Source organism: Corvus moneduloides, chromosome 15 (assembly GCF_009650955.1).
Source record: "Corvus moneduloides isolate bCorMon1 chromosome 15, bCorMon1.pri, whole genome shotgun sequence".
Classification (NCBI taxonomy): Eukaryota; Metazoa; Chordata; class Aves; order Passeriformes; family Corvidae; genus Corvus; species Corvus moneduloides.
This window is the reverse complement of record NC_045490.1, coordinates 10,041,258-10,066,059: the sequence shown is the minus strand read 5'-3', so window position 1 is coordinate 10,066,059 and position 24,802 is coordinate 10,041,258. Positions and strand designations below refer to the sequence as shown.

At 42.8% G+C, this 24,802-nt stretch overlaps 2 long non-coding RNA genes across 2 annotated transcripts; one reads left to right on the top strand and one right to left on the bottom strand.

The window, feature by feature from the left end:
* Window positions 1-7,053: 7,053 nt before the first annotated feature.
* Window positions 7,054-23,625, top strand: LOC116451733. The gene is made up of 3 exons (XR_004243316.1): window positions 7,054-7,065; window positions 12,662-12,666; window positions 23,517-23,625. It is a non-coding gene; the product is annotated as an uncharacterized LOC116451733 (long non-coding RNA).
* LOC116451734 lies at window positions 9,093-16,239 on the bottom strand. Its single transcript, XR_004243317.1, has 3 exons — window positions 15,936-16,239; window positions 15,527-15,638; window positions 9,093-11,446 (listed from the first exon to the last, which is right to left on the bottom strand). It is a non-coding gene; the product is annotated as an uncharacterized LOC116451734 (long non-coding RNA).
* Window positions 23,626-24,802: the final 1,177 nt, after the last annotated feature.

The window sequence follows — 24,802 nt, the reverse complement described above, 5'->3', positions numbered from 1 at the left end:
CTGCACAATATCCACGGCACTCAGAATTGCTCCTGGAGATAAACTGGCCTCCATTTGCTGCCTTTTAATCAGGACTGGGCTTGCCAAATATTTTGATTGGCAATACCCCAGAAGCAGGTTTCCTGAATACAATCACTTTCTTTTTTTTCAAAGTGTGTCAATAAAGGGAAAATGAACAGTGAGTTGTTCCTTTGATTTGTTTCCTGAGATTTTGAGGTGAAAAAATATGAATGTGCTATCAATGCTGTTAAGACACATTCCTCCCAAATACCACGGCAACATAATAAAAAAGGCCATTTTCAAGGTCCCCACACCTTGCCCAAGCACAGGTCTCATCCCCTCACCACACGGATGCACAGTGCCTTTCCCATGGCAGGACAGAAGGTGTCCCAGGGAAGCCAACAGCTTTACCACTCATTTCCACCAGGCTGTAGTTCTACCTAACATGCTACAAAGCTTCAGCATTAACAGCACAATATAAAGTTACTTAACACCAAAACTTATCCTATATATGCACACACTCCACTCTGGCTGAAGAGAAATTCGTGTATATCCTGGAAAGAAGAACTGGCATTTATTTACTGGTTTGGGCCATTCTTAGGAGTTTATCAACAACAACATGTCCAACGCTGGCTCCAGGAAGACATCAGTAACACTATGAAAGATCTGGCCCTATAAGTCACATATACAATATAGCCATAAATTTGTAATAGTTCAGCTCTTATACTTTAATTCAAATTTTGACCAGCACTCACACAATTCTTACAGCAGTTTGTATCAAATGATCATAGAAGGAGCAGTAGGTATCTCCAAAGAAGCTATCTGCTGTTTCACTGTGCTTCATTAACTCCAAGCTCCAGCCAAGAGCAAAACAACAAAAAACCCAACAGTTAGCTTAATTGGTTGAAAAGCAGTCATTTTCATTTTCTGTTCTTTGTGAGGGTTATGCTCCTGTGTTTTCAGATGTGGTTACCTTCATTTTTCTTAGACCAGCTCCTCATTTGCTCTCTCCCCTGCTCACAGAGCACTTGTGAACTGGAGAGGCAGAGGGATAGGGAAAAGCATCTTTTAAATTTAAAAATTGGAAACTGGAAAACCACATGAAGTTTTGTTCAGTGCTATGAATGAGACACAACCAGGGGCATTATTTAAGGTTGCAGGGCTGTTCTAAGCCAAACTAGGGCAGCACACAGGCCCCTTGATGGCATTTCATGGGGGGGATGAGACTCTCCCAAGGGTGATCCGCCCACATCACCTTTGCTTGCTTAGAGCCAAGACCTTTCAGTCCTGCAGCTGCACAGGTGTTGGTGGTAGGAAAAGTTACAGAGTGAAGCCCAAGTGCCTTTCCATTTTCTGAAGGTCTCTCCTAAACTGAGCTACACACCCAAGAGCAGGGGGGGCTGCAGGGGCTCTGCTGAGGCTGCCAGATAACCCGGACTACACTGAAGAGTCCAGTTTTACCTTTTTCCTCACTACTATTATGACTCCTTCCTCTCTTAAGCAAGAGAGTGCCTTGCAAGCAGCTCAGTTCCTCAGGGCTTTGCATGGTGTCTGTGGGAAAGGCAGACACAGATGGATCCACCAGCTCAGGCTTTGCTTTCACAATAGGACTGATGGATGGATTCCTTGATGATGCACACACCATAGCCCACCAGTGACTCACAAACAAGGAAAACTCAAACCAAAGCTGCACATGGGGGGGGAAAAATGTCTAAAAGTTACATTATTATGTAAAGTGAGTGGGTCTATAGTGCTGAAAATCATTTCTGAGAAACCCACAATGCCAGGCAGAGTGCCACAACCCTCGTCCTGCTTATTGTGCCTTCTCGGCCTCAGTACTGGAAAATTTCTGCTTTGATTAATGGGTCCATGGCTTGTTTTTCTGCGTGGAAACAACCCCTCTAAAATCAAGGCATCATCACACAACAAGTGGTGTCACCCTCCGGCTCTTGCGTGGGAGCAACTCTGAATGCCTCAGCCCCCTGCTGGGACATCACAGAACCCACTAAGGGCTTCGAGGACAGAGCAAGGGAGGGAAATCCAGGATAAACATACAATATTGCTCATCTCAAATTTTTTAGCATTAGACAGAAAAGCAAGAGCTCAGCTTTGATGCTGACATGCAAACGTTTCACACGGGGGGGGGATGGCACAGAGACCTGAGCAGTGAGCAAGGGGTGTCTGCACTCTATATTTCCTTTGTAAACTGAATCAAACCGCTAAACAACATAATCATGGCTGTATGATTAACATACACACACTCCTGCTGTGTTATTGCTAGTGGTTATATGTTATCTAGTCAAAACTCACAACATTTCCACTTTGCAATAGCCTGAGTGTTCAAGAGCACAAAAGTCTCCCACAACCTTTTCCTCCGGCACTCAAACACCTTTAAACACAACCCTCCAGTCTTCCAGAGCCACCTTACCATAGAAATCCTCCACATTCAACCAGACTGAGCTGGTCCCAATCAAACGCAGAAGGAAAATCTGCCAAATAAAGCTGCCACCCCACCTGAAGGCTTTTAACTTGCCAATTGGCAAAGCTGCGGTGATAAGGGGAAGAAATGAGTGACCTTGGGGCAAAGCCTACAGGAGGATAATGCAACAGCTGCCCCCGCAAAGCAAGAGGGAGGTGCCACTAGGTGGTGACAGTGCTCACAGAAATCAAACTACCCAGGAACTGTTCCAGCTGGGAGCATGGGTTGGAAATAAATGATTAGTGCTTTTTGTTTCCAAGGAATGAGAACTAATGTAATTGGTGTTGTGGGCAAGAGCACCAAGAGGTGTTTGGTTACTGATAAATAGAAGAGTGAATGAATTCATCTGCTTGGTGTGAGTGTGAAATGAGCTGTTTCTGCATCATCATCATTAGAAGCAGAAAAACTCTATTTTTCTTCATTTCCCCATGCCCGCTCCCTTGCACCTCCAGTGCCCTTAGGCTGGGATCTAGTGTAATCTGGGCTGTGGGATCCCCCTGACATCCCCAAATGGAGCTGATCATCTTCCACGGAGAGACTTCACTTGCTCTGCCACTTGTCCCAGCACAGGAGGAGCCCAGTGTAAGAGCTGCTGCTGGTGACCCACCTGGGCACTGCCCTTGTACTGCTTTTCCAACACATTTCTGTTCCAAGCTCTTGGTTTACACCACATTCAAAGTAACATCTCAGCAGCTTTATGGCAGTCCACTAAATAATCTTGAATTCAGTAAAAATGGGTGGTTACAGATAACCCATAAAATCTATAAACGCTGATAAGCAGGAATTGGATTGTACCTGGTTACCTTGGTTTGTTTCCTGTGCAAATACTTGTGTAAGGGATGTTTTATCCTCCAAAAGGCTTCTCTCCCACTTTCCTGAAATCAGAGTTATATGAGAATGAACAAGTTCACCTACATATTTCATCTAAGAGTGAGACACATCTCCAGATATTGGATTTGTCTTTCGTTTTTTATTAATCACCTAAAGGATGCATTCAAGAAAATGTAAATTTTTCAATAAATGGCAGCAGAGGAGAAACTTTTTCCTGGCATTTAATTATCTTTGTCATCTCAAAATCAAGAGCTCATTTACATCTGGTCGTCTTGTCACTGTAACACTCTCGTCTAAAACATGAGAAGGAGCCCAACTTGAAAAAACCCTACAATACCCAGATTTTTCAAAAATCCATGTGCATGTTGTGACCTGATCTTTATTAGACTTGTGCTCCCTCTTGACTTGCTTCAGAGCTGCATTGAGCAAAGCTAAGTGATCCCATCATTACCACAGAGCAGACAACAAATCCACTGGGTTTTCTTCTGTTAAATATATCCACAGCATGGTGAGAAGAGGGGAATGTCTGGAAAGGACAGAAAACGTAGAGAAACAGCGATAATATTTGCAAAAGTACAGGAAAAATAATGTTCTTTCAAAGATGGAAAGATAAAAAAATCTGTGGGTAATTCTGAAAAAGAGGAGGGTTACTGATCCGTAATTATTATCTGACTCTGGGTTTTGTTTAGCTCCTTCGTAATCCAGCAAAAATGTTCTCCTCTCTCCCAAAGCGCAGCCCCATCGGTCAGACAATGTGAGCACTGCAGGCCAGGGCTCTCCACTCAGAGAGACAAAAGGGGGTGTAGGTGATCTGTGCTGAGCCTCAGATCAGTGCAAATCAGAGCAAATCCCATCTTTCAGACCACTACTGTAAACCACACTCCTGTACTCATGGCTGAATGGGATGCAAAGGAAGCATGGCAAGTATTCCTGCAGGGACAGAGCATTCTTAGGATCACAGAATTGTTTAGGTTGGAAAGGCTTTCTAAGATCATCAAAGCCAACCATTTGATGCCAAGCCCACCACTAAACCATGTCCCCAAGCGCCACACCTACACGTTTTTAATCCCTCCACAGATGGTGACTCTACCACTGCCCTGGGCAGCCTTTGCCATGGCTTGGCCACCCTTTCAGTGAGGAAATTTTCTTTAATATCCAATCTAAACCTTCCCCTTGAACAATTTGAAGCTACTTCCTCTTGTCCTATTGCTTATTCCCTGGGAGAGAGATGGACCCTACCTGGCTCCAACCTCCCTTCAGGGAACTATAGAGAGCAAGAAGGTCCCCCTGGAGCCTCCTTTTTCTCCAGGCTGAGGCCCCCCAGCTCCTTCAGCTGTGCCTCATCAGTCTTGTGCTCCAGACCCTTCCCCAGCTCCATTGCCTTTCTCTGGACATGCTCCAGCCCCTCATTGTTGAATGTGGTGATCTTAAAGGTCTTTTCCAGCCTTAACAATTCTGATTCTACAAGTGTCTTTCCTGTAGTGAGGGGCCTTACTGCCCAACAAAAAAGCATTTACAAAACCACAGTTCAAGAGCATGTAGAAAGGAAAAGATATCTTCTCTGACTTGGCGAACAGCTGTCAAGTGCATCCGCAGAGCATTTTCACCTTCCCTTCATGAGTGATGCTCAAACACATTAGTTAATGCTTAGCCCCAAATGTGTGTTTTGTTGAGTTCTCACATGGGAACACACACACATATGTCAGCACAAACTGAGCTATTCCCATTGCAAATCCCCTTTGCTTAATGATAGCACCAATTTTACTCATTTCTAAACAGTCTCCTCTCTTTGTTCAAAAATCACTCACGTCTAAATGGAAAAAAAAAAGCCAGTGAATTTTTCAACCAAAAAAACTCAGGTTTCAGTTTTACAGTGAGTGTGAAATACCCAGTTCTGTCAGTTTTCACTTTTATTAAACACTGCATTTATTTGCACAGCTCTTCTCTTACCCAGGCTGGTAAGTGACTGGAAAATCAAGGTTTTGTCTCTTCCAAGGCCTTATAACCCCTGACAGCAGACATTGCCAATACCCCAGTTTAGCACTGGGTCTCTTCTCTGGAATGAGGTGGGATGCCCTGAACTCTCCTGAGGGAACAGCCACCAAGGGGACACCTGACATGGGTGGGTCCTTTCACGGGGATATAGGGTGCTCCAGGGGAGTTCCCCAGGATGGAGGTGTCCTCAGCTGCTAACAGTTCTTCTGGTAGAACCACAGACTCGGCTGTGGAGAGTATGGCTATGAAAAAAATACTATGCTAGAAGGTATAAATAAAAAATATTTCTTTTCAAAGTTGTGCTCTGATTTTTTTCTCAGCTGTACAAGCATTTTCGTGAAAACTGGAGACCAAAAGACCATTCATGTATGGAGCCACCTGGAAACAAAGGCAGCAAAGAACTTGAGACAAAAAAGGAAATTTCTTTCCCCATGTTCCAATCACGGAGCATTGGTGGGGAAGGCAGGGGGTTCCCTGCTATGATATATCTTTTGTGTTCTCCCCTTTATGCCAGCTGTAGGCCCTGGGCTGTGAGCTGAAAGCCAACATGCATCCCAAACCATGGGATTTTCTGAATCACCCCTTTTTCTCATTGTGCTGCATCTGCACAGCAGAAAGACGACCTTGACAAGTTGCCTGATTGCTGCAAGTGACACCCAAGCTTGTCCACTGTCACTGCAAACACCACAGTGGCTTTAAAACCTGATGGGAAAATATCATTAGCACTAATTTACAGGTGGTTAATTGGTGCTTGCAGTCAAGGCTGCACCACCCTTCTTGGGGAAGCTGGGATGGGAAAGAGCTGGTGTCCCCCCTTTGGCAGCCAAGCTTGGGGCCAAACAAACACCTCATGGAGGCAACCAGAGATTTGGGGAAAACACCTTCAGTGTTGCGAGATTAAAGGCAGGGTGTCAGCAAGAGCAAGCAGGTGCCCTCAGGATCTGCAGCTCCTGTCCTGGTTCCCCGGACAGCACTGTGCTCCCAGCCCCAGAGCCCCCACATGCCTCGGGTGTCAGGTGGGGACACAGCAATGGGAGGGACACGCAGCCCATTCCTGCCACAGTGCAATAACAGAACTGCTTGAAAACAAACTGCCTGTGGTTAGTGCAATGGAAAATATGCAAGAACATTCCTTTCCCCAGTACACACTTGCCCTCAACCTACTCCGCAGCTGGTGCAGAGCTCCTCCTGTGCCCCACACCTTCGGGTCCCAGCACTCCCCAACATCCATTTTTGTGCATCTCCGTGAACAAAGAGATTTCGTGACTTTTATTCCAACCATTAATCCACATCGCCTATGTCATGGTTCACTCCAAAACTCCCTTCAGGACCGCCTGGGTGCTGAGCAGATGTAGGAGAAGCCTTGTCCCCATATCAGTGAGGGCAAACATATCTCTATTTTGGAGAATACTGCTTTCCATTGTGGCCCAAGGTCACCCACAACAACAAGAGGGGTTCAATGTTATAACCAGTGCCACCAAGATGACAATTACTTTTCCAGATTTATGAAAAACAAAAATCATTTAAATATTGCATCATATAAACAACCTGGTTCTTGAGCATAGGCTCATTTATTCCTTCCCAAACCAGATGTGCGGTAGAAGATGTCAACGCAAAGAGACCACCAAACAAATGTTTTCTACAGACACAGAGTTTATCTAGCCTTCATTGAAATAATCTGCTGTATCCCAGCAGTGAATGCTGCAAATTGACAATGATTTCCATGTTTCCCCGACTTTCTGGCATGCATATGGAAGTGTGTTGCTATAAAACATAGGCAAGAATTTCAGACTAATTAAAGGGATTTTATCTGGTTAAAATCATATCTTCCTTTTTTTTTTTTAACAGACATCTCCTTGCCTGTGTTTTCTAAATAGCATCTTAGATTATTAAAGTTTTACGAAGCTAATTTACATTATGCTGTTTATTGTCTTCTGTTTATTTTTGCATGTCTCCCTGTATAGTCTAGTCAGCCCTACCTTTCTTCCCCAGACCTAGAAAGTGCAAATCAATGGCATTTTCAGACTCTCTCGCCCGAAAGCAGGAGACAGGATGGATCAGTGGTTAGGGCACTAGACAGAAATACAACTCCCTGCTGCCAACATCCCGTGGGATCCCGAGCAAGGCGCTCGCCCGCTCTTTGTCTCTTTTCCCCATCTGTAAATCACCATTTTCCTAACTCACAGGGCTGTCCCAAAGCACACAACATTTCTTTTGAGCGAGATAATGAGGTGCAGACATAGCTCGTAGCCACCTCTGTGCCTGCCACCACTGTTAATCAAAAAAAAGCTACAAAAGGACTGAAGGGAGCTGCCTGCTGTAATTGTAGGTAGGAATGAAGCTGTAGGTGAAACATCTGACTTTGAAGAAAGGAGATACATGAAAGTGTGCAAGGGCGCTTCAGTCCCTGAGGTGGAATGTAAATACAGCTTTCCCAGCAAACACTCTACTCCAAAATTGGAGTAACTTTATTCAGGCATAAACACTGCACTTTAAATAGCACAGCAGTGCCTTATCTGCTTATCTTGACTATTAAGGAACCCTTTGTTTTCAGCAGATTGCCACTGGCCTGAGTGATGATCTTGTGATTCCTGCGGTGGGTATTAACCAGAATAGGATTCTGCACAGCAGCCAGGGATGCCTGTTTTTCCCTGGTGAACTCTTCACACATTGCAGACAGCCTGTCCAGGTGTGGCTGGAGCTGCACAGAGGAAAGTGTAGGGAAAGAGGAAGGCAGGACCTTCTTCTTCTCCACTACATGCCACCCTGACATCTTAGAGGTTATTTATGGCCTTGAAGACACGAAGCACATTCCCAAAAGTCCCAAGTCATCCCTCAAAAGGGCATCCTAAGGCAGCTGACCCAGAACATTGCAGGCTGTGGTTTCTCACATGTATCTCTCCCTGCCCTACTGCCCAATGTAAAGCAGGCAGGTACCAGAGCATCAGAGGCAGGTCCAGATCCCTCTCTGAGCTCTGTTAGAGGCTTAGGTGTCCACAGTAAATCAATATTGTTACCTTATGAAGTCTGAGAAATCAAGCAAAGGTTCTGGAGCAGAATCTGTAAAACACTTTATTTAATCCAACCGGTTGTTCCCTCTGTCTTCTGTACTGTAAAATTCAACAGGAAGATACACGAAAGGATGATGGTATAGAGTTTCCCATCTCAAACAAATAAAATCCAACCCAGAGTCCAAAAGAATTTCCATCTAACAGCTGATATAAACAAGTCTGGGGCACCAGGTTAGCTCATTCTCTGACAAAGGCAGCATCAGGCAGGGTGGCCCTGCTGCGGTTCTGGCCAGACTAAAGGGGAAGGGAGCTGAGATAACACTCATATCACACCCCATAGGACTCACCTGGGAGAGCACCACCCAGGCGGCCTGGTAGGCTGGGCCTGGGCAACTCCAGTGTGCAATGGCCCTGGTAAAAACATGAAATATAGTAACAAACAGGTTTTACTATAACTGAATTCCCAGAACTTGGCTGCACTGGTAGGAGTCCAGTTCACTGGCACATTGCAGGGGGTCAGGAGCTGCACTGCTCTTTGGGGCATGATGTTACATTCTCCACAGGCCCATTCAATCAGTTCAAAACTCTATATAAATACCAATGAACGTGTTCATCCAAACTGCTGTGGATGCTGGGTTACATGAGCTCCTAAAGCATGTGCTAATCTCCAGCAATGGGAGCCATTTGTTTCCTAAAGGTTACAGAGTGATCAGGTCTCCTATTTGTAAGAAAACCCTTCAAGAAGAACCTAATTTATCTGTTTTCTCCTAGATACACAGGCTAGTAGCCATGATCTATCATTCAATTACTAGTAAAATAAAAATATGCACCACTGTACACACACTGGTGACAGCAATACCTATAATTACCGGGTAAAGCCCAGTTTGCCCTAGAACACTAGCTGGTTGTAATTACTTACATTTACCCAATTTCAGCTCATCATACCCCTGACTATGCAGGGATCAGCAGCACTTTTATGAAAACCCCTCTGAAGATGGTGGTGCCCATGGAGCGTTGAGTTGCCTTTGGGGAATGTGAGCACCAAGAACTGATCCATTCCATCAGTAACTCTGGTGATACCAGATGGCTCTCAGGATCAGCCCCTCTCTTGCCACCCTGAGGCAAGGGAAGCCCAGCCAGGCACATCTGCAGAATCACATTCATGCACCAGCACTCTCTGAGTCAGGATCAGCCCCAGGGAATCGCGGGCAGTAAGTGCAGATCCCATGGATAATGAGGGGCATCAACCAAGTGGACATGTCAAGATATTTTTCAAAGCAGAAGGCAAATAATTAAAAGCTTGTAAATGCTCTAATACTCATTTCTGATAAGAGCTGCTGATTTGAACCATGGGTACTCATTTATTCAGCAGGATGTTTGTTACAGCATGAACTTGACCTTAGCAATGTAACCTACGTCTGTGTTTCTACTCTGAATCAGGCTTCTAAGCAGCCCATACCTGGCATGTTTTTTTCACTGAGGCTTCATGAAATATTAAGACTTAGAAAGAAAATTAGAAGATAAATATTTCCTTTACTGAACACAGATGATTCCATTCTTCTTGCCACTGGTTTACAAGCATTTAAGGCAGAGATGGGTAGACAGAGCAGGAGCTGAAGGTCTTTCCAGGCCTGCAGCTGCTCAGTGGGAACACACAGAGCACCAATACAGAGCTGTACAAATGTCAAGACAGTGCCATTTTTGATAGCAGATTTTATGTAAAGTGCTTTAGCTCCTGAAACAGCTACTGGAAAAACACATGGAATCAAACTCAATCATCTGGGCAGAAATCATATTGGAAATATAGAAATAAAGAGATAAAGAGGAAAAAAGCAAAATACTGAAATGGTCTGTGTGATTTCAAGGGTGGCAGGTGGTTCCCAAAGGCTGTTTTACCTTTTTACCTGCTGTTCCTCAGGGCAGCTCAGGGGTACCCACTGTCACACACTCCTCTGCCATGGCTCACCACCGAGAAATTCCGTGACACCTCTTTGCCTCTTCCTTTGGGAGCCTATAACTGTTGTTCCAGCTCACAGCAAGTATTACTACTAGTCATACTGTTATCCAGCTGTTTGCTTTGAGAGTTTTATTAAAAGAAAAAAAGAGAACAATCATATTTAGCTTTATGGACGCTTTTCTGTAACAAGACTTTTCCAGATGTTCTGCCCCTTGATGATGCAAGCCACAAAAGCATGTTTTATCATGACATAAATACAAAGCAAGATGAAAGTCATGGAAATGCCTGTGTGTTCTTTTCTTAACACAGCTGTATTTGAGTTGGTTTTTTGTATCTGTCAGGCATAAATCAAATGGGGGAAAACAATCCTGAGAAGTCATCCATTCCTTGACAGAGTCAGTGTTTTCTGTCACAAATATTAGTCTTTGTCAAGAATTGTTCTCCACTATAAATTTCCACTTCCAGCATTCACGGAGAGGTTAAGTTAAATGTTATTGAAGCATTTCCAAGCCTGGACTGGAAAGTTCTGAAAGCTGCTACATTTATTGATCTGCATTATGAAAGATTAAGTAATGAGTACAGTGTAAGAGGAATGCACGTCAGCTATAATTCCTAATTTCTCTTCCCAGCAGTGCCAAAACATTCATGAGTGGCTATGGCCAAATTGCTGATTTGGACAAGAGGTTTTTTTCATATTTTCTGGAGACATGATAATTAATCATTAGTTTAGGTGTTCAGATGAAACTTCCTAATCAGTGAATACAAATAATTCTTTAGTTTAAACTTTTCACATTAAATTGTTGGAGCCCTGGCAAGCAGGATATCATATAAATGAAAAACAGGCTGAAGTGATAAAAAGTGTTACTGTGTAAGCACAAAATACAGCCGTACCAGGAGAAAGAGCAGCCAGTTTTTTCTGACGTTTCCCAAGCAAAGCACTACTTGCGGCGAGCCCTCGGCTGCACATTACCTATATCCTGTATGAATGAATCCCTTTTTTGTGTGGTTGTTCAAAGCCAATGTGTCCGTTTCTACAGAAGCACCCACAGGATCACCGAAAACCACATATTCAGTTCTTGTTAATGTCAGCAATGACGTACCAGAGCACGTACTTGTTTGTCCTGTAGAAATACAGGACTTCCACCGCTTGAGCATGAGCCTGCTGCCGAACGCCTGTTCAGATAGAAAAAAAAAGAAGAAAAAAGTTGTTGACATGAGAGGAAAAACCAGGTTTCCTGTTTGAACTCTGACAGGTACTGGAAGATATGAGTAACATCAAATCTTGGTCTGCTCTAAAGGCAGTCTGTGGTCAGGGGGTTCTCACATTTGTTTGTGTGGAACAGCTTTGAATTGTTTGCAGATACCGCGCAGAAGAAACTCAGAGATCCTTATCAGGGTGCAGGGCCTGTTATGAAATATGTGCGTTTGTGAGTAGGTTACAGGAGATCAAAACGGCTCCAGATGAGATGCCTCACATGCTGTAAATGTGGTAGATGCTCCCGAGATACCTCTGAAAATATCACATCGCAGTGTTGTCGAGTACAGGCAGTAGCCACCCTTCTTTCCATTTGTCACTGTGTGGCAGGCGAATGGAGTTTGGGGGATTTTTTCCAGATCATTCTTTGGGGTTTTTTTATGTGTGTGTGTCTGTCTGACTGTTCAAATTAAAAACTTTCCTTGGTTATGATTTTCACTAACAGAACTACTCAAATGGTTTCTGAAGGGGAAACCTGCAGCAAGGACAGACAGGGGAGATTCTGTGTGAGTGGTACAGACTATTCTCCAGCAGCAAGGAAAGTGAATAGACCTGGATGGGGATGCAGCAGGCAGAGCCCTTGGTGAGCCAACAGGACAGGACAGGACAGGACCACAGCACCCAGCCCAGCTCTGAGAGGGGCTGGTGAGAATTGTACCATTTGTAAGAGACTTCCCAAAGTGCCCTGTCAAAGTGATCAGTCAAAACTGAAGCCAAAGCCCCGTCTCCCTCACAGCACAGCCAAAAGGATACTGCTTCCTCCCATATCAAAGATCAACCCCTACAAATTCCTCTTTCCTCACACCTTTGTGTGAGGCAAAGTCTAACCAGCTGACCAGACACTTTCCAGGAGCTCAGCCATCCCTGAACCAGGAGCTTGCCCTCCAGCCCAGGACTCCAGGTGTGAAGATCTCAAAGGGCCCTGCTTGGTCCCATCCTTGTGACAAGCAGCTCTCCAAGTCAGCATTCATATCTGCCCTCGGACACTTGCAATGCCTTCTCTTTTTGACCACCCCAACATCACAGTACAGTGCATTTGTATACAAAAAACTAAGCCTCCACTTTCCCCACACTCTAATGTAAAACACCTCTTTCAAAAACTCTATTAAAAGGCCTCCCAGAGCCCTGCTAAGCCCAGGTGTATCAGGGAACACAGCTCATTCACAGCTCCATGTCAGCTTAATGAGCATTTTAGAGCTGCTTCGGCTCATTCACTGAGGCAAAGCTCTCCTCAAAACTGTGAATCACAAATTGATGGCATCAGAGCTCTTGTAGCCCAAACTGAGCCCATGCAAGGAGCTTCCAACAAAACCAGAGGCAATTCTGCATACACCGCCGAGGAAGGGAACATGGTGCTCCAGGAGGAACACTCTCCTTGGAGAACATTAGCACCTTGATACATTACCAGGAGACCACCACATCCATTCCAAACCAAACCATTCAGGGATTCCATGATTTATTTTTATTTCAATTTTTCCAGCTCACATGTGAGCTGCTTCTACTACAGTCAGTGCCCACAGAAAGCAGGTTTTCACTTTGCAGGCTGTAATACACATGGAAGTAAATTGAAAACTAAAACCATTGAATCAAGGAACAGAACAATTCCCTAGAACAACACCAGCCAGTTGTGGCTCAATAACAGTTGGAATTTATCTGGGCTAGTCATAAATCCATTTAGCATGCAAAAGCCTTTCTTCAGCTACTTGTAGTAACTTCTAATAAGCCTGAAGCAGAAAAAACCTACAAGTTCCTTACAAACCTGATGCACGTTACAGTCACAGCACATTAGTGTCAGAGTACACAGCTGAAGGATCAGAAACTCAGTATTTTAAGTGGATAATTATTTACTAAGTACTGTGTTTCTCTTCATTTCCAAGCTAGAACCCTGTCAGATAAACTGATGATTTTCTGCATTAGTTTTTGTAAACTTAGTGGAGTAGGAGTTTTTCCCCAGGATCCTGGATGGATTTTGCCAGCTGGGTTTTAAGTGCTGGTCCTGGTGCAGAGGACACAAATGCAATATTAACGGTATGTTCCCAATGGTCTGATACAGAAATTGCCCTGGTTAACTTAATATCTGTGTTAAGAGCTTTCATGAACCACAGCTGTAAATCCTCCTGGCACCAAAATCATTGACCACTTACTATTTATTTGAGGATATCGGGATTAAGCCATAAATTTTTTTTGTAGTAATTCATACCAGTGTCATTCCGAATGGACTTGTATTATCAAAAGTACAGTATTTAAAAAAAAAGTATTAAAATATGAAAATTAACTATATGAAAAATAAGAAAATCCTGTAGAATCATAACTAGAAGTAATATTGAATTGATTCAGTATGACACGGTGGCAGTGAAAAATACTAAAAAATGGGAACCCTGGTTGTTTATCTACAGCACTTCAGCATTATAAACTTACAAGACTGAAGAGTTTGTCTTAAGTACTAATCAATTGCAATTTTTTTAAATAACTTTTGAAGTAAAACTCTTTGAAATAACACATCACAGATCTTTGTTCCTTTGAGTCTCCAAGAACCTATGTGAATTATTACATTAAAAGTGCTGATCCTATTGACTCAGTCTTGTTTTAGCAAATAATAAGGCCAGGTGTGCTCATAATCTTTCTATATTTTGAATGTTAATGGTCAATCAGGAAGATAATCAAATTTAACCAAGAAATAATCTTAATTCAATTATTAAATATAATTTCTGTTCATTATATTCTTTTAGTACAATTTCAATAAGGAATTTTCCCTTTTTAACTCTTTAAATGCTGCTACCAAATGTTCTCTTATTTGAATAAAATAACAAGAGTCCTTTTTGCCTTACTTAAATTTCTTCTTTTCAACTTCTGCTTTTATTTTGGATTTTGAGACAGCCAATAAGGTGCAAAAAGAACTCTGTGTACTCAAAGCTTTATTTCTTATATCCAGACTTTCCTGGTAACAAACACACAATACAGTCCTGCTCTGAAAATTCCACCGTATCACTCAAATTCCACCTATCAACTGCCACACACTATATGTGCCTCCGGCTCTGAATTAATATACATTCATCAACAATATTATCTGATTTTATGTTATCAAATACAACATGCAGAAGCCGAGAAACAAAGTAGTTTGCTGGCTTATTAAAAATAAAAGAAATATTTAAAAACATACTTTTAACAAAGCAACTCATTTTCAAAGTGTCAAAACCTTTTTGTCTTTTTCTTTTTTTTTTAATTCTATACTTTCAGAATATCTAACCACAAGCATTTGAGCAAACTAGAGAAAAGAAACTGTTGGTAATGTTCTGCACGTTTCAAAAGGCAGCAGGATATACACACAGTTTATGTTTCTATCTATAGAGAGCTGCAGGCAAACGTACAGTGGAACAAAGATAGACATCAAGATATATTTGTACCTGCTGCTTGTGTGCATGCATGGAGGTAGATTCTTAATGAGATAAGTAAACAATGGAAATTTTTAAAATCTATAGTTTTAGTGTGCTCAGCTCTGTATTTCTCTCTTACCTCTTCAGTAATAAATTTTTATGTGCTTTCCGTGAGTTACAGCCAATCCCAAAGCATCCAGCACTGCTGGGAGAGCAGATTTGGGCTCTGGGTCTGGTTTTGACCTGCACCAAAGCACAACCAAACATATAAAAGTGAAATAATTTTCTTTAATTCAAATATTTCTTTGGCATTTTGGGAGAAAAACAATTTCTGAACTCCTGAGCGAAGCAATTGCAACATGGAAGATCCTAAGCAGAATTCACCTGCACGCTTCTCATCTCACTGCTTGTCCCCGTGGCTTTGTCTGCCCAGAGGACAGGTGGGTTCTGTACCAAAGCCCAGAGCCCCGGCTGAACCCGCAGTGAAGCTCCTCTGACCCAGATAATGCTTTATTTATAGCTTATAAAAAACTGAGCACATGTTTGGGGGGAAAAAGAGAGTCCATCATCAGCTAGTGGGAATCAGTAAAGCCCTGGGGGTTCAGCAGAACTATGATAACTCACACAAGATTCAGTTCAGATGACAGGAGCCAATCCAGAAGTTGATGAGATCCATGTGCTAATTTCCCAGCACTGCTGGAAGAGCCATTCAAGTGTCCACAGAAATCACCTGCTTCTAGTAAACAGAAAAGCAAATTGCTTATTTTTAAATAATCTTTCTTTTCCCTTTTTCTGGCAAGGATTTAAGGAAGCAAAAGGTATTAAAAAAATATTTAAGAGACCATGCATTATATTGTAATAGCTATGACATTGTGTTTCAAAACCCCAATCCTGTGTTAAATATTCATCCCAATACTTAAGAAATTCCAAAGAGGATATACATTTCTTTGCAATGAAACTTTAAAAATTAATTAAGTGAAATAATCAAATCCAGTAAAATCCAGAAGATGACTGACTAATTTTGCTTTCTTACAGAAATCCAGTGGCTTCAAGAGTCTTCTTCTCTCCTCGTGGTTAATAGAGTTCAGTTGTAAATTGATGGTTTCTTTCTTGGTCTTGGTAAAAAAAATTTAAATGTAAAACTTTGATAGTACAATTTGTCTGTAAAACCAGAATGGGAAACAGAAGTTGAGTAATAGGCTGAAGGCTTTCCTGAATTTATCATTCCATTCTCCAGTAAAGATCCCCTCAGTGCCCAAAACCAGGAAGAATTGTGTTGCAGTAGGTTTGGGAAAGAAAAAAAAAAGGCTATTCTTGAGGTACACCAAATAAGGGTATGTGAACCAAAATACTGTAAAATCATTTAATGTAGCATAAGTTAAAACAAATTTTACCCTTCCTGGGGGTTTGAAACAGTACACTGGAACCTCAGTATTTCTTGGACATCAAAAATAGCATCTGAGTGTAAGAGAAAATCTAACACATGGGCAGGTACACAAGTAAAATGTCAGATCCTTTAATATAACACATGGTTGTGTTTCAGCTTGTGCAAAATCCAAATTTTGAGTGTTCACTAGAAATGAAAGTTGGCACTTGGATGAGGCCAGCTTGGTATCTTCCATTTTATGTCTTTCTTCAAATTTCACAGGAGCTGTAAAAGCTGCACAGATTTTGTGGCAATCGCCCACTTTAGTTTATTCCAAGGTAGAGGGACAATATAAAGCAAGAAACAGAAAAATAAAGACATTATTAATTTTGAAAACATTGCTCTTAAAAGAAAAAGGTTACTCTCAGGTTACAAATGCCATTTTTCAGTTGATTGATTTCTCATTTGTAGTAAATGTTTCTGTGATTTTTTTTTTTTTTTTTTCACTTTCGAGGTCTGGGTTGTGTAAATGTTTTATTTTTGGCCACAACAGAGGCTGCTTATAATGCCTTGGTGAGTTCCTGGGGCTCCTTTTGATGCCATTTCAAGATTCTCTATAGTAACACATTTCTTGCTAATTTTACCAGCATCAATTTTATCCAGCCTATGTGTGGCTGGTAAACTTGAAAGTACTGCACGAAATCCAACGTTGGGAAATCACCATGGGATTTACTACCAGATTTCCACACTAACTCTTCAGTAGCTGGAAATCTGAGCTAAGAGCAGTAATTCTGTCCCTGCAATACAATACAAGCCTGTAAGTGCCAGGACAAAGCTTCCACTTCCCCAAACAAAACAAAAAGAAAAGGCATAAATTAACAAGAGTCATCTGCAAAGTGGGATACTACAATCCTCCCCTAAGTACTTTGTGAGTGTCAGGATGATTCCAGCTTTTTCGTTAAAATCCACACCACCTTCATGCTCCAGGGTGGTATAACTTCACTTTTTTAGCTTTCTGGTCATGGTCCCGCTCCCAGACACATTTCTTTCTTGGGATATCTGGAGTTACATTGACTCTCTGCACTCAATCCCAGTTCTCACCTGGCCACAACCACTGAACCAAGAGCCCAAACCCAGATCGTGCCTTACTCATAAGTTGCTAGGTACAGCACAAGATTTCCCAGACAGTAATGTGCACATCTATATGTGCATTAGTAAAAAAACTACTCTGAATGCAAACTTTCCTAAACCCTTTGATGACAGCAATAGAAAGTGGGACTGCAAGTGCTGATGCGACGCTGCTTACTTACATTTCTCATTATTGTAACGAGCAGTCTACAGGCTCTGGAAACCAAGCAGCAGACAGGGACTTACTCTCCTGCAATTGCTACCTGCTGCTGATAAAACGTTATTGCACAGACAAATTCTGCCCTCAGACTTTATGTAAACACACGAACACTTGCAGGCTCACAAAAGGTGCCAACAGCACCACTTTTAATAGCAATTAGAAGGACAAGGCAAAAGGCAGAGTAATTATCTGTCTAGGGAAAATGCTGCGTTCAACCAGCCGCATCACACAGCACCTTTAATTGAATGGCAGCAAAATGTACAAGTAAAGAGGACAACGGGAAAGAATCTGAATAGCATTTGGTCCCAAAGACACCCAGAGCCTATGGCTGCATCATCCTCACTGCCCAAGAAGCTGTTGCTCCTGTGCTGAAAACAATGGGAAGTTTTCTCTGTGGAAACCATGGTGTGCTCTCTACGACAGGAGAAAATAAATTTTCAAAACAGAAACCCTAAAAGGATGCAGGATAGCGCACACCACCTGGAGTTTCAGAAAGCCAGAAGTTTTGTTTAATTTTTCTAAATTTGTTGTATTTCTGGTTTGGTTTTATTCTGTTCCACCTCCTTTTTCTCTCTTTTGAGTCCTGTTTTACCATTATTATTTAACTCAAAAGGTCTTTGTCTAAATATTTCCAAGCTACCCGTGGAAGGCTGTCTTTCAAGAGCCCTAAAAGTTACTACAGAAATGCATTTTCCTCTCCTATCTTCACAGTCTTTTTGCTTCAACAGTCTAGCTTTTCTTTCTGTGCTCCTCTTAAACAGCCCCCCACATGGCCACGAGCTACCAGTTTCCATTGACTTCACCGAGCTTTGGTTCACACTTTCTGTTTGAAAGTTTTCTGCCCCTTCTTATCTTCATATCCCTTTACTACAGTGCTTCCTACCCAAACAGAAACTACTTGGTACAAGCTGGAAATCTCATGAGGCTGTGGCTCTCAGGTTGCTTCCATTTCCCAAAGAAGGTAATGTTTTAGCCCTCAGGGGGATTCAGTAACTCCTGATCTGAACTTTCTACAAAAAGAGTTTTTCAGCCATAAAAAAAGCCTCAGATTCGGTCATATTTAGACAAAACAGTTGGGGGTACTTGGCCACTTTTAGCGCTATAAAGTCTGAGTGATTCTTCAGCATGAGTGTCAAAGGGGCTACCCCCATTCCCCAGGACCTGGGTGTCCAGCCATAGCTAAAGAGTCAATCAACACCTCATTATCACATTGGTTCATCAAAGATCTTAAGGAAACTCAATTTCCAGATAATGTGGACATGGAAGCCTTTGCAAACACATCAGAGAAGAAGAGGAAGAGCAACATGATCTCTACAACAGAAATAAAAATGGATGAAGTCCCATATGGACAGGTATAAATGAAATGAATAAGCACAAATACACCCCTGCAGATATACCTTGTGAAAGGGTAACACCAAACAGGAGTGGTTTGTTTATAAAAAAAAAAAATAATAAAAGGAACATGCAGTATTTCCTGTAGAATACACAACAAAATGCAACAGCTGTGTTCTGTGTCGATGTGGTCAGCCATTTTGGGGATTCAACTTCAAGAAAGATTTGGAACAGTTGGAGAGAGTGCAAGAATACAAAAGCCAAAGAGAAGAATTATCAGACAACCTGAATATATGGCCCATTAGAGAGGACTAAGAATTACGAGGTTGCTGAGCTCAGTGAATGGGCCACCAGCAAGGGAATGATATGACCATGGTTTCTAAAAGACATCCAAGCAAGAAAATATTTTATTGGGCATGTCTGCAGAAAATTCAGTGAGGAGGATGGACTTAGACTCTGGCAAGAAAGATTCAGGTTAGACATCAAGAAAACCCTCTAGTGAGAGGAAAGCACTGGAATCAGCTGACTGGAGAAGGTGTGGGGCTCCCGCATGGGAAGTCATGTAGAGCAGATGAAAGAGTTTTTCACCCGAATGATGAAGGCAGTTTTTCCTGTAGTGGTTCAGGGGATCAGCCAAAAGTACACGAGAAGTCCTTTCCCTGCTTATTAAACAGCTAACTATGGTTAGATTCTCCAGGCAGATCAAAGTGAACGCTAAACCAAGCACAATGCAACTTCAGATTCATGGATGTTGTAATGATACAATTTTCTACGTTTTTTAAACCCTCAACAACAGTTAGTGACCAACCTTACCCAGAAAGTCCACAGAGATGATGCAATTTCACTCTGCTGAGAGAGATCTATGGTGGGAACAGGGAAGAATTCACCTTGATTGCTTTTCACTTGCAGTTCAAGATTTCTCCAGGAACAGGCTTGGCTTGTGTGAGGAGGATGGAGCACTTTTCCACAGGATGATCTCCATGGCAGACTTGGGCTCATATTTTCTTTCACAGTCTTTGTCTAACAACAATAACAACAAAAGCACTGGCGCAGCTCTCAGATCTCAGATCTTTTTCCTTGAGCAAAACAACTGCTGTCCCAGGAGCTCCTGCCTTATACCCATATCCTTCCCTTATTCTTCTCAGCATTGGCCAAGGCAAAGGTAAACATCCAACAGAACATCCTGCACTTCAAGCAGAAGCAGGACATTGTAATCGCAAACCCTGGGCCAAATCCACACATTACACTGATGATTTATCCCAAAGGAAGGTGTGGCCACTCATTTCAGCCATGGTCTGAATTATTGTTCACACACACTGTGTGCACAAGGCTCACAGAGGTTTTCCTCCCTTAACTGGCTTGATATTTACTTACACAATTATTTCATGCAGACTTATTGTTCAAGCTTTTTCTTTTGTTCTTGTAAAGATTAACTTCTTAAAAAGATGTTCAGCTGACAAAACACTCCAATATAGTTCTCTGGGGGTCTATTTCAAGACATTAAATACTTGGTGGTCATTATATTTCACTACTAGTACTTAGTGTTTTAGAAGTTGGGGTTTGTTCTACATATACACATAATTTATCATAAAAAGACTCCTAAACATATTCTCCAAACTTACTTGTCCATTACAGAATGAAATCTGTATGCTGTATCAAAGAGGTTAGGTTAACTCAAGTCTCAAAATGTTGTTACCCAAAACTAACTCCACTTGCAGACTTCAACTACTTATTTTCGAGATAAATATAAAAGTCCTTAGAACAGCAACACAGGCACATGTACCACACCCAGTCAGAAATCACAGAATTGCAGAATGGTTTGGGTTGGAAGGGACCTTAAAGCACATTTCATGCCAACCCCTGCCATGGGCAGGGACACCTTCCACTAGACCAGGTCGCTCCAAGCCCCGTCCAACCTGGCCTTGAACACTTCCAGGGATGGGGCAGCCACAGCTTCTCTGGATAACCTGTGCCAGGGCCTCACCACCCTCACAAGGAAGAATTTCTTCCTAAGATCCAGTCAACCTACTGTATTTCAGTTTGAAGCCATTCCCCCTTGTCCTGTCACTACATGTCACTGTAAAAAGTCCCTCTCCAGCATTGCATTCCATCATTGTCACAAGAAATACCATGGTAGCAGGAATTCCAGCACACAGGAGACCGACACTGCAGGCACAAGTTCTGGTCTTCTGCACTCAGCAGATAATATTGATGGAGACTAAATCGTGATATAAAAAGCAAGTTACATGACATAACTGTGTCTCAATGACTGTTCCCGCCTGTAAAAAAAAGCCAGGCAAGATCTCAGACACTAGAGATGTCCTCAGAAAACGATTTTTGAGTCATCAGAAAAAACAGTCATGCTTGCCATGGATGCTTTATTCTGGGTAGATATTTAATGCAAGAAGCATTTGACGTGCCATACTCCTGCTTGCAGAGCATATGGCTACATGGTGGGACAAGGTATTCTCCGGTTGTGAAAGTTCCCTTAGCTAAGAGAGTGGGATCAGCCAGGTCTGTACCCAAAACACAACCTCCATGCATTGTGTGGATTTGGGAAGGGGAGAGAATGATGGCAGAAGGAGCCGTTCAGAACCCATCATAAAATAATATTGATAAATGAGAAGCTGTTCAGAGCAGGGCTAAGAAAATAATGAAGAGCTTGAGGGAATAGGTGGTAAAGGGAAGATTAGAAGAATTACGTCTGGATATCTTTGACCAAAGGAAACAGTCCAGGAAGGTCTGACAGGTACCTGCTTCACACAGGGGGGTGGGGCAGAGCAGGTGGGGTGGGGTAGGATGGATATCTGGGAGCAATTACAGGAAGCTGAATAAAGAGAAATTTAGACTCAACATGAGGAAAGAAAATCAAAGAAGAAAATTAGAATATGCAATACTTTGGGGGTAAAAGGGTAATTTGTAGAAACTTCTTCACTGGAGAATTCAAAAGCCAGCACAATAAAACACTAACAAATATTCAGCAAGGAGAATCATCCCTTGTGAAGGAGGGAAACGGTCTTGGTGATCCACTAATGCTTTGCCAGATGTAAGATACAGTGCTCTATTTATACCTGACCACATCATGGGATGCAATGAGGTAAAGTTCAACATCCTCACTTCTAGGAGAGTCTTTTCTTGATATATCTGCTTCCACATGAGCTGTGTTTGATGCAGGTCCATAGACGTGAACTTCTGTTGTGCTCCAAGACATGACCACCAGTGCCAGCAGGAGCCAAGTATAAATGGTGTCAGTCTGAATGGCAATCAGAGAGCAGGAAGAGCTGCCAGATGCTGCCCTCACTCTGGAAGGGTAAAACTCTGGCACAAGGAGAACAACCTCACAGCACGCACTGCTCCAGAGTTTACATCTACGACACAAACAGTGGTCTCACTCCAACATTTGTTTCAATAAACACTGGGAGAGCTTCCAAAAGCCTGCTGTAGGCAGTTATGAAAACTAACCATTGAGCCATTATATAAATGATCTTCCAGGCATTCATTATTATGGTTAGTGCTGGAAAATAACACGACTTTGAGGGGCTTCCACAATAGTAGAATCTTGTTTGTGATCCCAGAGGCTCTATTCAAGCACATCAGAATTAGTCTAAGTTCTAACTGAATTGAGAAACACTGTGGGGTTAAAACCATTATTGCATCAAGATTAAATACATCTGTTATGAAAAACTCCTCTGCTTTGCATACATGATTCAATAAAGACTCTTAGAAGGATAATTGTTTTGCCCAGGTTATTAACTAGAATTTTCTTACCTTTTTTTTTTTATTATTACTCCTCTGAATAATTCTTAAGGTAAGCAACTCATAATTGTGCAAGAATTGCATTAAGTGGAATGCTCTATCCTGAGTGTCCATTCCTGGATATTATATTCTATTACCAAAAGCCATCCCTGCATTAGGAAGTTAATTTTATATTTCAATAAACTAAAGCTGACAGTTCATCTATGAAAAGCATTAAAAAAAAAAAAAAAAGCACTGGAAATTATGTTCTGACTATCAGAGATTATGTCAAGGTGTGAATTAGGTTTGTACAAGATCAGAACTCGTTGAAAGCAGCGTCAGAACCAGGGATTTGAGCTTTGCCCCTTGAGCAGGGATGGCTCCCTAGTTCAGAGGTTAACCCACTTTGCAACTATTGACTCTTCAGAGAGATGTTCTTTCTTCAAAGCTCCGAGACGAATAAACAGGAATAAGAGTCTTATGCTAGACTAGTGGCCACTCTGAGCACCCGCTGGAGCCCCGAGCCCTGCCCAGCAAGCCGACGCTCCTCTAAGCACAACCTGCGCGGGACAGGCCGTGACGAGCGGCAGCCCCGCTCCGCAGGGAAGGCGCGGCCCCGGAGCTCTCCGGGCCCGCAGCGCCCGCCCGCGGCCGCCAGAGGGCGGTGCCGGGAGGGGCCGGGCCGCCCGCGGAGCGACCGCGCGAGTCCGGCCCCGGGCGGCCAGGGCAGCCGGATCGCTGGGATCACCGGGATCGCCGGGATCACCGGGATCGCCGGGATCACCGCCTTGTGCAGAGAAACTGCGGCTGCCCCGTGCCAGGAGGGGCTCAAGGACAGCCTGGACGGGGCTTAGACCAGCCTGGTCTAGTGGAAGGTGTCCCTGCCCATGGCAGGGGGCTGGGATGAGATTGGCTTTAAGGTCCCAGCTTTAAGGTATCATCCAACCCAAACCGTTCCATGATTCTAACCTAGCTGGAACCAGAGCCCTTGAAAGCCACATGACACTGATTATTATTTTTCCTTAAAGGTTTGATCCAGGAGATTCACTGGAATATACTTACCAGAACAGGTAGTGGCAGTATTCTCCTCTTTTCCAAAGAAGAGTTCAGAGTTAGGACGCGGTTCGGAATTTCAGGAGCATAGGGCCATACCTCTCTCCCCCGGCTCAGAACTGCAGGAGCATAGAGCCTTACCTCTCCTCAGGTTCAGGATTTCAGGAGCATAGGGCCATATCTACCCCATCCATAAGCAGCATCCTGGCTCCCAAGCAGCAGGTTGTGGGCAACAAAAGGCTGTGCATAAACCCTGCTCCTGATGCTTTTCCCTTGTCTGGAATGTTTCCAGACAGATTGGACTGAAGAAAAGGAAAAAGTCTATGACAAGACTCTTTCTTATTCCTGTTTATTCATCTTGGAGCTTTAGAGAAAAAAACATCTCTCTCATGGGACAATAGTTGCAAAGTGATTTAATCTGAACTACTCTGACAGGCTCCAGCACCCTTCCCTGTGTTCAGGGAAAACTGCCATTTTGCAAAAAGCCTGATCCATCACAAGTGTTGCTGGAGAAGTCCTACAAGTTTCAGCCCTTCCACAGAGGCAGAACTTTGCCTACTCGGCAAATCCAGCCAGGGCAGAGGTGTTAAATAACAACCTTAAACCCCAGTGTCGCAATAGTCCCATCCTTGCTCAATTGTCACCCAACCTTAGAGACTTCTGGAGCCTGCTGATGCCTTTCTTGTCAAATTTAGCCCATTCCAGAACTTGAACAGCACGAGGAAGTGTCCTGCAGGGCTCTCAAGAGTCCCATTTCTAACTTTTAAGGGTCACTGGTTGAGTAGCAGTAGGGGATGAGACAGATAACTGAAGATGCCACAGTGGAAGCTCAGAGTGTCCACTAGTCAGCATTGCAGCCTCTGACAGAAAACACATTGTTTCTGCTATGTGGACAAACGGGTTGGACTAATTAGCACATATAATCATTATTATTTATGCTCTACAGACATCAGAGTTTTGTCTTTAAATGAATTTATAGAGGGGGGGAAAAATCATGAAGCTGAATAATCCCTATAATTATATGCTTAAAAATCCTGAATGGAAGAAATTAAGGGACACAAAGGAA